The 14387-nt window shown below is 41.7% G+C and overlaps 1 long non-coding RNA gene across 1 annotated transcript in view; it reads right to left on the bottom strand.

The window, feature by feature from the left end:
• Positions 1-7226: 7226 nt before the first annotated feature.
• Positions 7227-14387, bottom strand: part of LOC141098443 (uncharacterized) — a 155335-nt gene continuing 148174 nt past the window's right edge. The window contains exon 3 of the long non-coding RNA XR_012234234.1: positions 7227-8146. This is a non-coding gene — a long non-coding RNA (uncharacterized lncRNA). The remainder of the gene's footprint in view (positions 8147-14387) is intronic.

Raw genomic sequence — 14387 nt, 5'->3', positions numbered from 1 at the left:
ATGTCGCTAATGGCAATAATAATTACTAGGAATACAAGTTCCCGCCTGTTCTACTGAATAAAAAATATTGTGCGCATTAGTAAAATTTTCACCTGTTAATTTGGCCAATTATTACGTTTATGGCCAGCATAGTGTCAGAGACACCGCACTGCACTTGCTCATAGAGCCAGTGCGCGTGTCCTGAGTACAGAAGCAGTGCTAAAAGATACCTGTGGAGCAGGGCAGCAGAGGTGACCATGCGTGCTTCAGGCTAATAGTGTCAGGGTCCAGTCAGCGCTGGAAAGTAAAGAGGCACGGGACCTGCGGACACTGAAACTGAATAGTCTGCACGGGACCTATGGTCATGTGACTGCAAGGGGGCGGGGCTTAGCGTCCTGTATTCAGATAGGACAGGACACCATACAACAACTCAGAGTCAGGCAAAACGGAGGTCACACACAGTACGGGCAAACGAGGTACAGGAGGGACAAACAGACGGGTAGTCAGACAAAGCCAAAGGTCATACACAAAAGGGTGATGCGGTACCAAGGGGACGAGCAGAGAGAAGTCGGGTCACAAGCAGAGAGTCATACACGAGAGGTAGCGCAGTACAAGAGGGGCAGGCAGAACTCGTAACAGGGACAGAACCAGATCACAACCGAACAAGCAAGCAAGATATCAGGCACAAGGCACACGTATACAAGAGGTCACTTAACTCAGCCGAGGGCAGGAGTATAACTGACACCGGACCCAGGTCCAGTGAGCACTAAATAGCCTCCTGCTGCCAGAGAGAGGCAGCACAATTAACCCATAGTCTAACCAGGACGGGTCAAAGTGAAATCCCGTCCTGGATCATGACAGTACCCTCCTCTCAATGGGGGGCCACCGGACCCCCAGGTCTCTCAGGGTACTTGGCGTGAAAGGCTCGGATCAACCGATCCGCATGAACTGATCGAGCAGGAACCCACGAGCGTTCCTCAGAACCGTAGCCCTTCCAATGTATCAGATACTGAAGGGCGCGATGGACCAACCTAGAATCAACAATTCGTTTCACCTCGTATTCAGCCTGCCCATCTACCAGAACCGGTGTCGGGGAAGATGATGATCCTTCCCCACTGGACCTCACAGGTTTCAAAAGGGCCTTATGGAAAACATTAGGGATCCTTAGAGATGGCGGAAGACTCAACCGAAAAGCCACCGGGTTAACTGCTTCGGTAATTACATAGGGACCTATAAACTTGGGTCCAAGCTTCGCAGAGGGGACCTTGAGCCTTATATTTTTGGTGGATAACCATACCTTATCTCCGACCTGAAACACTGGACCCACGGATCGTTTTTTGTCCGCAAAAAATTTAAATTTGTCCTGGGCCTTCGTAATGTTATTCTGGACCTCCCGCCATACCTCCCCCAACCGCTGGATCGTCTCGTCCGCCCCAGGACACCCAGAATTCAAGCGGGAAAATTCTCCAAAATGAGGATGAAACCCATAATTGCAAAAAAAAGGAGATGTACCCGTAGACTGGTTAGTGCGGTTGTTAAATGCAAACTCAGCCAATGGTAACACAGAACACCAATCATCCTGTTGGGCTGAGGTCAAACAACGCAGAATTTGCTCCAGAGACTGATTGGTCCGCTCAGTCTGCCCATTAGTCTCTGGATGGTAGGCGGATAAAAAGGACAGACCAATACCCAACCTCCTACAAAAAGCTCTCCAAAATCTGGACACAAATTGCACTCCCCTATCAGACACCACATTCAGGGGTACCCCATGCAACCACACCACATGCTCCACAAACAATCTGGACAATGCTTCCGCATTAGGTAGAGCTGCCAAAGGTACAAAATGTGCCTGCTTACTAAACCTGTCCACTATGACCCAGACCATGGTATTACCCTTGGAAGGGGGAAGGTTGGTGATGAAATCCATGGACAGATGAGTCCATGGTCTCTCAGGAATTGGCAGTGGTACCAATTCCCCGGCCGGCCGGTTATGGGGAGTTTTCGCACGGGCACAAACCTCACACGCAGACACATACTCCCCAACATCAGAGGCTAAAGAAGACCACCAGAATATTCTAGCAATGGCCTTCCGGGTCGCTGAGATCCCTGGATGTCCACCCAGAACTGAGTCATGGAACTCCTGGAGGACCTTGAGACGAAACTGAGCTGGCACAAAAAGTTTATCCAACGGCTTAGCTGGAGGTGCAAGAGCCTGGGCTTCTCGAATCTCCCGTTCCAACACATTAGAAACCTCTGCCACCACCACCCCAGGCTGAAGAATGGAGGATGGAGGTTCCGGGGGGGACACCGGATCAAGACTGCGTGACAACGCATAAGCTCTGATATTCTTGGATCCTGGTCGAAAAGTGATCGAGAAGTTAAATCGGGAAAAAAAAAGTGACCATCTAGCCTGTCTGGGAGTCAAGCTTTTAGCTGACTCAATGTAAGCTAGGTTTTTGTGGTCCGTGATTACCGTTATAGGATGAACAGCCCCCTCCAAAAAATGCCTCCATTCTGCAAAAGCCAATTTTACGGCCAGAAGTTCCCGATTCCCCACATCATAGTTTCTCTCCGCAGGGGAGAACTTCTTTGAGAAAAAGGCGCAAGGTCTTAAATTGGTCAAAGTGGCGGGTCTCTGGGACAATACCGCCCCCACCCCCACCTCTGAGGCGTCTACCTCAACAATAAATGGTTCAGAGGGGTCCGGTTGGATAAGAACCGGGGCCGACATGAAACATTTTTTCAAAAACTGAAATGCCGCTACCGCTGCGGTTGACCAATTCTTGATATCGGCCCCCTTTTGAGTCATGTCTGTGAGGGGTTTAACCACCTGTGAGAACCCCCTTATAAATTTCCGATAATAATTAGCGAACCCTAGGAAACGTTGCAGACCCTTCAAATCACACGGTTGAACCCACTCGAGAATGGCCTGCACCTTATTAGGATCCATGCGATACCCTTCAGCAGACACGATGAACCCCAGAAAGGACAGTTCCTGAACAAAAAATAAACATTTTTCAAGTTTAGCAAACAGACAGTTCTCCCTGAGCCTTTGGAGAACTGCCCGAACATGACCAATGTGAGTCTGTTTATCAGGCGAGTAGATTAAAATGTCATCCAAATACACCACCATAAAACGTCCAATCAAATCGGAGAACACATGATTTATGAAATTTTGGAAGACCGCTGGAGCGTTGGTCAGGCCGAAGGGCATGACCAAATTTTCAAACAACCCTTCAGTAGTGAGAAAAGCGGTCTTCCATTCATCTCCGTCCCGAACTCGGATAAGGTTATACGCTCCCCGTAGATCTAATTTCGAAAACCACTTAGCTCCGGACAACTGATTGTATAAATCAGGAATAAGTGGAAGGGGATAAGTATTCCTCACAGTTATTTTATTTAACTCACGAAAATCGAGGCATGGGCGCAAACCACCGTCTTTTTTTTTTACAAAAAAGAACCCTGCCGCCACATGAGAAACAGAAGGACGAATATGTCCCTTACGGAGGCTCTCGGAAATATATTCAATCATCGCAGCCCGTTCCGGACCCGAGAGGTTATACAGGCGGGCTTTGGGCAATTTAGCACCTGGAACCAGGTCAATGGCACAATCAAATGGGCGGTGTGGTGGTAAAACCTCAGCCTCTTTTTCGGAGAAAACGTCAGTATAATCTATCAGGCACTCCGGAATGCCTTCTAGACCCACGGACGACACAGACACAGAAACAAGACATTTCTCAGAGCAATAGGGACCCCATTTAACAATATCCCGAGATTCCCAATTAATCACAGGATTATGCAGCTGTAACCAGGGGAACCCCAACACCAGTCCCGCAGGCAGGTTGTTCATTACAAAACATGAAATACGTTCCTGGTGTAAGGAACTCACTTTAAGGAGAAACTCTTCAGTACAAAACACAATGTCATTCTTAACCAGTGGTGTTTTGTCAATAGCAACAAGGTGAATCGGAGTTTCCAACCTAACTGTCCCTAACTTACACCTGGCCACCAAGTCAGAGTCAATAAAGTTCAATGATGAACCGCAATCCACGAAGGCAGAAGTGGATGTGGAGACACTCCCACAACAAAGTTCCACTTGAATTGACATTTTAGAAAATGTAGAAAAGGGTACCTGAGAGCCTGGGTGACCTCCACGATAATCACCCGGGCTCAGTCGCTTGTTGGTTAGTGGCCGGGAGGGGCAATCCTTTTTCCAATGTCCAGACTCGCCACTGTGAACACAGCATTTTCTCACGTGCCGTTGTCTCCTTTCTTCCTCCTTAAGGTTGATGGTTCCCATCTCCGGGATTTTCAATGAAGAACTGGCTCCCCTTCCTTTGGAGAATAATGATGTCTCGGTTTGTATCACTCCCCTTGCCCGTAACCTGCGATCCTGCGACCTGCGGCCTGTGTCATAGCCTCCTCCAGGGAATCAGGTGGGGGGTGGAGAGCCAAGGCGTCTTTCAGATGCTCAGACAGGCCTCTACGGAACAACCCCCGGAGAGCGGCGTCGTTCCAGCAGACCTCAGCAGCCCAGCGTCTGAACTCTGAGCAAAACCACTCGGCTGAGTGTTTCCCCTGGCAAACATTCATCAGCCTGTCCTCAGCCATACGCACCTGATCAGGCTCATCATAAATATGCCCCAGGGCCTCAAAAAATGCATCCACAGTCATACGCTCAGGGGCCGTGGTAGGAAGGGAGAAAGCCCAAGCTTGGGGGGCTCCCCTTAACAGAGACATAATGACCCCCACTCTCTGACTTTCATCCCCAGAAGAGTGTGGTCTTAAGGAAAAAAAAAGCTTACAGCCCTCCTTGAAAACTCTGAAGTCATTTTTATCTCCAGAAAAGGTATCTGGTAACTTCACTGGAGACTCAGGGGAAATTAATGTAACATCCCGAGCCCCCCATGAAAGAACTCCCTGCACAGTGTCGGCGATCAGCTGCTGAGACTGAGCCAGGACTCTTTGTTCTCCAAAGAGTTTCTGAGACATCTGCGTCAGATGCTTAACCTGCTCAGAAAGAGTGTGCACAGGATCCATCACACACACAGGTGAATGGGAGCAGAGAAAAAAAAATGGTATGGGTCAGTTATAATGTCAGAGACACCGCACTGCACTTGCTCATAGAGCCAGTGCGCGTGTCCTGAGTACAGAAGCAGTGCTAAAAGATACCTGTGGAGCAGGGCAGCAGAGGTGACCATGCGTGCTTCAGGCTAATAGTGTCAGGGTCCAGTCAGCGCTGGAAAGTAAAGAGGCACGGGACCTGCGGACACTGAAACTGAATAGTCTGCACGGGACCTATGGTCATGTGACTGCAAGGGGGCGGGGCTTAGTGTCCTGTATTCAGATAGGACAGGACACCATACAACAACTCAGAGTCAGGCAAAACGGAGGTCACACACAGTACGGGCAAACGAGGTACAGGAGGGACAAACAGACGGGTAGTCAGACAAAGCCAAAGGTCATACACAAAAGGGTGATGCGGTACCAAGGGGACAAGCAGAGAGAAGTCGGGTCACAAGCAGAGAGTCATACACGAGAGGTAGCGCAGTACAAGAGGGGCAGGCAGAACTCGTAACAGGGACAGAACCAGATCACAACCGAACAAGCAAGCAAGATATCAGGCACAAGGCACACGTATACAAGAGGTCACTTAACTCAGCCGAGGGCAGGAGTATAACTGACACCGGACCCAGGTCCAGTGAGCACTAAATAGTCTCCTGCTGCCAGAGAGAGGCAGCACAATTAACCCATAGTCTAACCAGGACGGGTCAAAGCGAAATCCCATCCTGGATCATGACACATAGGTTACCCACACATTTTATGACAATACCAAATTTTTGCTTTTCTATACTCCAGCCCTGTTTGAAGGCCCTGATAATAATATCCAGGGTGAACAGATACAACACATACTCATCTTACCAAAGGTGACTAACATTACAGAGCTGGGAGGATACTCAGACAAATTGTAAATATACCTGTATTCTCCGAATCATTATTTCTAATGCTGAAAGAAAGTAAATCGATCTTATGCCATGTATCTTCCAGCTTTTAAAGACATGGACCACAGACAATTATCTGCTGTAGTAGAAATTCACTAAAATTGTCTTTCAATAATAGTAACTATTGGAATTCAATAGAAAGGCAGTGCAGAGGGGTTTTTTTAAGAAAAGTTGAAAAGCTTTTAGCTGGGATGAGTTAAAATAAGTATTGATTTATCAGGTGTTATATGATGTTACTGGTACAAGAGAGATTGCTGGTTTTAATGGGAACCAGCTTTTCTTCTGCCTGTCTCTATCCAGCTAATTTGGATGCGTTGCGATTTGCTTTTTCTATGTATTTCACTTTGATGTGGTTAGATTGCTTTTTCCATCTGTTTCCTTCAGATTCATTTCTGCTTCAAGTTCTTCTACCTTCATTTGTAGCATCATGAAAATACCTCCTATTTATTTCCTGAAATGCTTATCAAGACCTGGAACGGCAGTTCATGGTTAAATGGCTCCATTTTCTGCCTGTATTATAAGATGGTGAACGAGCAGACTCACATGCTCATGACTTGTATCACTTTACTGCAAAATATATGTATTTTAGTTCTCTTCAAGTAATTTCGCTAAGATGTGGATCATATTTTACATCGTGTACTCAGGGGAGGAATGGAGCTTATAATAATACCAACTCACAGAATTGAGAAGAGAGCTTGAGATGCCGCATGCGGCAGACTGGAATAGAAACAATGATTACAGATAATTCTTAGCGAGATTGAAAGATAGTTGAATGGAATCTACTCTGTTATGATGTACATGAAACAATTTGTCAAGAGTGAATAATGCTACGCAGGCAATCTGCATCAGCCGAGCACTAGTCTGTCCATGACTGTTAGATGCGCAGAAGAACGAAAGGATTGTTGCTGCGTGATGCACTGTGAGCCTTGAAAATGGTCCTTACCCTTCAATCCACTCATCCTTCAAGAATCCTTGAAATTTGTTTCAGTTAGTGACACCAGTGAATTAACTTGCACCTTGCCAAGTAGGCGCAGATTCAGAGAAACGAACAACCTGAAATCTATCCAAATGTGTCCTGGAAAATAACTGTTAACCCAGTAGGCAACAGCACAATAAAAATAAAATAATCGACTAAGAATGACTGTACACTTTATATAATTCTTCCAATCCCTCATACACATACATGCTTGGAGGAGTTGCCATCCATCCATAAATTCCAGGACAGTATGTAAAAATAGAGCACTTTTTTGCCGTCCATAAAAAAAAATTGAAGGTGTCCGTGATTTTTTTTAAGCTGAAAAAACGTATATAGAATATTTTTATCACAACTATCATCATTTCTTCACAGTTCACAGTAAATGCCGCTGATGTCTTCATATCAGAATTATGGGTTGTAGACATGAATGACTTATAATTATAATGATTTATTATGGTTTTCAGATGTATCTGTAAAAAAATATTGTTGTCTGTGATTTTTTAGTAAGCTGTCAAGAAAAAAAATAAAAAGTCGAGTTGGCAACCCTGACACTAGGTCGAGTGTGCAAATGTTCTGAATGGGGATAGGTGAATAAACCTTTCCTTATAACTCCAAAGAACAAGAAAATCAAATCCAACTGACAATTTTTCTCTCATCAGACATATTATTGAAAAGAGAGTCACTGAGAGGCACACATACAAATAAAATGGTTGGCCCATCCCACCAAATTGTTGGGTTTAGTCATCATTAGTCGAATGTGTTTTAGTGTTTATATGTTCCTTATCTGTACATTGCAAAAAATGCATAGGGTAAATAACAGTGATCCCAATGTGCACAAGGTATCTACAATCTGCAGTATGTTGTACAGTATATTTATGTTCACGCTGACATTGGAAGCTCCATCAGTAGATTAATCAGATTTGACACAAGGGTGCGGCATGCAGTAGAAACCATAATGAAACCCTTGTGGTCCTTATTATAAGTCAGTGGGATCTATCCAATAATGGAAATCGCTAAACTTCTGAGACAAGAGCCTTAAATGCTTCTTTAGATGCCTTCATCCAGTAAGACCTTATTCAGATGTCCAAGATTTTTATTGTATGTGAAATCACAGATGGTTTTTATCCGTGTTTTGGATCTGATTTTCATCAGTGTGTGTTCCGTATGTCAGTTTTTCATCAGTGATTTTCTAGAATGAAAAAAAAAGAAATAAATGACAAAGTTTGTCTTAACCATTTCAGTGTTAATCATGGAAGGCAAATGAACTGCACCCAAAAGCCAATATGTGCTATCCATGATTATAACAAACCCATAGAGTCGTATGGGTAATTTTGATCCATAACTCAGATATAAAACAGACATTTCTCTGATTTTTTGCAGGCAACTAGACATGTGAACAGCCCAAAAGAAAAGCATAGAACAGAACGTACATGACTCACGAACGTTGGAATGAGGCCTGTCGCTATTAAGGTCAATCAAGATCATGTGCTTCATTGGTCATTTACTACTGTAACTTAACAGATTTCTTTATGAATTTATATATAGTTTATATTATATTTGTACTTTCTATGGACCACATAAAAGTATAGGAACTGTTAAAGAGCCTCATGTGGATGATATGGGTATAAGAAAACAATGCAAACCCTGAAAGTAGCTGGCTACTGGATCGGAACTTGGAGTTGTCTTTATTTGTAACGTCTATTAGAGAGTTCATATTATTTTCTAAAAATGTAGAAACCCTTTAATTGACAGATTACAAAGAAGTGGTTTGGATAAAGCCCTTGAAGCTCGAATGAGCAAAGGTCATGAAGATTCCATTGTGCATATAAAAGCTATTGATGCATGAAAAAAAGAGCATAATTCTACCTGGCCATAAATTATTCATTGGAATTATTCTTGCCAAGGAATAGTTTTAGGTACCAGCATATTGATAATATGTATGGGAGGTAGACTGAAATATTGTTTATCCTATTATCTTATTCATACATGTGGAAACCAATGTAGATGTACAGTGTGTAAATACCATATGTATATATATATATACAAATATATATATATATATTCAGAATATATACAGTACATATTATTATTATTATACATTTATATAGCGCCATTTATTCCATGGCGCTTTACATGGGAAAAGGGGAAATATAGACAAGTACAATAAACATGTGCAAGACAAGGGACACACAAGTACAGAAGGAAAGAGGACCCTGCCCGCGAGAGCTCACAGTCTACACATATATATATATATATATGTACATGGCCGGCTGCAGGGTTTCGTGAGCCCAGGGAAAAGGAGTCTCAGTGGGCCCCTTTAACACATACCATGATTCATGATGCAGATAAGAAATATAGGTATAGTACAATGCCAAAGATTTAACCTACTTCTTACATTACATGAGTGATATCTGTTGTGAATTTTACAATAGCTCAGAAAGGGACAAATCATCGCTACGTGCAGTGCATGTGCTGGGGAGATTTAAAAGTCTGCAGTCACGCAGCGTGACTGCAGACTTTCATTTTAAACAGGGGCTGGCGGAGCGACAACCTTACATCTTATTATGGATAAGAATTTGACTCTTCATGATGGGGTGGATTTGACTTTAGGTACAGGTTTATAATGAAGAATCGCTATCTCCCTCCAATATGCCTTAGTGACACTCAGGTTTACATAAGCACTATGCACTTTTTGCTGATAAAAAAAACCTGTTTGATGTCATATTGATGAACATGCCGCTCACTACCTGATCTTTTTTCCCTGAAATTATCTGGAACTGACTCAAAGTGTATTTACATATATTGATAAATGTTTTTTGCTTACTTAATAAACTTATACTTTTTTATACATCATATTTTGGATATATAGCTCTATTTTTCCATTGCATTGTATAGTCCTACATACAGTATAAGTAGTGCAAGGAGTACAACATAGTCCTCCATACACTATAATGGGTCAAATATATTGCTCCATATAGTATTATGGGCCCCATATATTGCTCCATACAGTATTATGGGCCCCATATATTGCTCCATACAAAATAATGGTCCCCATATAATGCTCTATACAGTATATAATGGCCACATATAATGCTTTATACAGTATATAATGGCCCCATATAATGCTCCAAATAGTATAATGGGCACCATATAATGCTCCATACAGCTAAATGGCCCCATATATTGCTCCATACAGTATAATTGCCTCATATATTTCTACATACAGAATTATGGCCCCCACATACTGCTCCCTACAAAATAATGGGACCCATATAATGCTCCATACAGTGTATAATGGCCCCATATATTGCTCCATACAATATAATGGCCACTTATAATGCTCCATACAGTATAATGGCCCCATATATTGCTCCATACAGTGCATAATGCCCCCATATAGTGCTCCATCCAGTATATAATGGCCCCATATAGTGCTCCATACAATATAATGGCCACTTATAATGCTCCATACAGTATAATGGGCCCCATATATTTCTCCATCCAGTATAGTAGGCCCCATACAATTCTCCATACAGTATAATAGAACCCATATTATGCTTCATACATAAAAAACAAATATTCACCTCTCCTGTTCTCTTCAGTGAACAGGGGTCAGGGGGAAGCAAAAGTACTAAGAGAATCCTTATGTGACACACAATTGAATGATATCATTATATGATATCTCAAAAAAGGGGTGACAGATTCCCTTTAAGAGTCACAACCAATGGTTTCTTTTTATCAGGGGGAATATTTACTTGCAGAGGTTTGTGCTAGTGGAAGTAGTATTACATCACGATAATTTACATAATTTCATGTAATACTGCAGCTATTAGTTCAAACTTATTCAAGGGAATCCTTAGCAGGAAACATTCCCCCACTTATGCTTATGTGCTCCTATAGCGCTTATGGAGGGAGTTACCCGATTGTACGGTATAAAAGAAAAGGCAACCAATAGACTGAGACAGTTACAGCTAGAGATTGCAGCAGACTAATACTTGTAGTTTCCATATAGCTTGTCACAACGGAATATATTATTACACAGTTTCTTTAATTTTGTTTTAAGATTTGTTAAATCATTCGGGTGGCCTACATATGGGGCAGTACATTACTGAAGCATAGCAGCTCAGTGACTAGCACTGTTGATTTGCAGCGCTGAGGTCCAGGGTTCAAATCCCACCAAGGACAACATCTACAAGAAATGTAAATCTTCTCCCCATGTTTGTGTGGTTTTCTTTCCAAAAGACATACTGATAAATAAATTATGAGATTATGAGCCCCATAGGGGACAGTCATGATGATGTTTGTAAGGCACTGTGGAGTTAGTGGCAGTATAAAATAAGTTACAATGGTAAATTTGTACTCTCATTAGCTAAAATGGCACAAAACTATGTCATTTGACTACTATTCATAAGCAGAACACTGCTTGACTTCCACCTACCCTTTAGAAATGATTGACCGGTTGTTGTGTAGGCATGCATAGCCTATGACTGACAAGGTTGTATACCTAGTCATACCATTTTGGATTCTAGATTTAATATTCTGCCCCTTCGAAATATTATGCTAATGTGTGTGTTGAATATTTGTATTGAAAATGCTTAATCAACAATACATTTTTGGTTAATGCTTTTTTCCTACATTCTTTTAAAGTCCAGTTTGTTTCTGTTTCAAATCATTTTGTTTTTCAAAGAACTAATTAAAAGGAAGCTTTAGTCTGGCACCCATATCTGGCTTACGAATAGATTGAGCATCTATTGCCAACATTAATGTTTCCCTCCCACTATCTGTACAAACCATATTTTTTGCATTTTTGTTTAAAGCGCTTCACTGTGTGAATTTTTAGCAATTAATTCAATCTCTTTGAGTATGGCAATTACATAGAAACATGCAGATTGGCTAAATACAAATAATTGCAGAGACACAGAGAGATCTTTGCATGACTTTTCGCTGTCTTCTTTTCTGCCTATATCGAACCACAGGTGCGAATCTATAAGATTTGTTCTTCTTTCCTGTCTAGCTCTCATTGTAGACTCAATGTTTATTGAAAGAGTAATAACTTGCAGATATCTGAAGCAACACTTCAGGGCTCAGACGCACAGAGATTCATTCTGTTCTAAATGTTCCACTTGAGTGGGAAATGATACCTATGGTGTGCTTCTGTAATTTTTTTTGTCCTAAGGTAACTCCAAAAGGAGAAAAAAGTTTTGGTGTTATTAATTTTATTTTGTCATTTGATTTTACAGCCAGAAAGTGTAATTAATTTGCAGGGCATTGGAATAAAACCATTAATGTTGTTCTATCTAATACCATTGGACAAGTAGATAGAGGTGGTCTGTGCCCGGTGCAATCTATATTGACTGAAGACATTTCATTATTGATTTCTGCCTACACTCATACAAGTGTTCATCTTTTATATATGTCTGGCCAATATAAATGTTCCCATTTATAAATCATTGCATGAATAAATATGTCCAGGTAGTCCATTTTAGGCTCTAATAAATCTTGCAATGCAAGAAAAAAAGAAAAAAGTGATTTGGGTGATTTATGTTTAAAATTTTCTCTAATTATAATCGACTTATGCTGCCTAGCATGACTTTGAAAGTGCGCGAACTGGATTGCGGCTCTCAAAAGGCAGCCTGTTTCCTCCAGTAAAAGACACTGTATGTCTCTGACACTATGATAAGCTATTTTAAATGTCACGGTAAAGAGCATGTGTTTATCCTCAGAATAAAATTTTTCAGGTTGTAATCTCACTTTAGCTTGCATTAGTCCTGTCACTTGATGTTCTCTACCATCAGAAAATGATTGCAGAGTGTATGGAGTTCATATGTCTCCAAATTGTGTTAAATGTTCTATAACAGCAGTTCAAGGAACCTAAGTTTCCATTTGCTACTTTGGTGGTGGCTTTTGTCATGCTTGTTATAGAGTACAGCAGCTGTGATAAGTATCGGTGGCAGAGTTCTCTACTCTACAATTGTATACCTGTTATTTAGAAAATTTGTTTCTCAAGAGTTTTTAGTAACACTTTTGTGAAATGCTAGGTAGCTTGTCTTTCTATGTGCAGATTCACGACAAAATTGATGGCTAAAATTATTTTTCTTTTATCAGATGTTCCATATTTCCGATGGCAAATATTGTACATGTTACACCTCAAGGAGCGTTTATGACTATTCTTTTCAAAATTCATAACTTTCCACTCTTCTAGGAAGTTTTTCTACAAGACTTTGGAGTGTGTCTAAGGCAATTTTTCCCCATTCAGCTAAAAGAGCATTTGTGAGGTCAAAAACTGAAGTTGGGTGAGGGAATCTGGATTGCAATTTCAGCTCAAGTTGTTACAAAAGTTCTCACAAAGATGGAAGCATACAATTGTCCAAAATTTCTTACTATGCTTAAAGATTTAGATTTAATTTCAATGGAGCTAAGGAGCCAGGGTGAACGACTGAAAAACAACCCTAAAGAAATATTCCTTCTTCACCTGTAATACCTCAAATATGTTTTTTTATGTGCATGCTGCTAGGTTCAGATAGGGGCTGGACAGGTCTCATGAATTTTTGGGAACTCTGGGGGAACCATTTCTCAGGACAACCATGCACTGCAGCTTGCTCAGGCACAAGATGGATCAACTTGCTCACACAGACATAATTGATAGATTCCTCATGAACAGATGAACAGTGTAGTTTTTATCACAGCACATTCAGTACAATTGAAGTCTCTTAAGCACAGGCTTCATAAACAGTACAGCTGCTTCTTAAAGGCATATTCACTAACAGTCTCTTTTGATAGAACAGTTAAGCACAGATTAATACTGTTTACAAAGGCACAGTAGTACACAGCATTCCTCCTAGCACAGTGAGATAGAGAAGGATGGGGTTTGCTGAGGGAGATGATCCCAGTGACACAATTCTGTCCAGTCCTTATCTTCCTGCTCCTCATAGACTTTCTCAATTAGCAGTACAGGGGTTAGTCCAGCTTCTCTCTTTAATGGAATCCTGTGTCCCTATGGTTCACTTGCCTGAACTTTTGTGAGAGACAGATCCCACATCAATCATCCCTTTGGCTGCTGCCAGACTAGTCAACAAGTTCCCCACAATCCCCCTGGGGTTTTGCTAACCACTGCCTGTCTCCTGTGACAATGTTAACCCCTCTAGTTGCTGGATGCTTTTGAAGGCACAGCACACAGCACTACTTCTGCATGTCATACTGTAGTTTACACTAATATTTTGACATGTTAAGTGTTACTGGATTGCCCCCCCTCCATTTTTTAAGCTGTTTGACTTTTTCCTGCACATATCTGTATTATTTTATGAATTCATACTTGCTATATTTGCTATTATTGTTTATGTATGCTTTAAGTATGTGTCAGCATTTCATACACCATAGAGTTCACAGCATTAATTAGTTAAATAGTTAAGCTCCAGAAAGTTGGAAGGAGT

Source organism: Dendrobates tinctorius, unplaced genomic scaffold (assembly GCF_039654945.1).
Source record: "Dendrobates tinctorius isolate UK_male_01 unplaced genomic scaffold, ASM3965494v1 ptg000091l, whole genome shotgun sequence".
Taxonomy (NCBI): Eukaryota; Metazoa; Chordata; class Amphibia; order Anura; family Dendrobatidae; genus Dendrobates; species Dendrobates tinctorius.
This window is presented reverse-complemented; position numbering and strand designations above follow the sequence as displayed.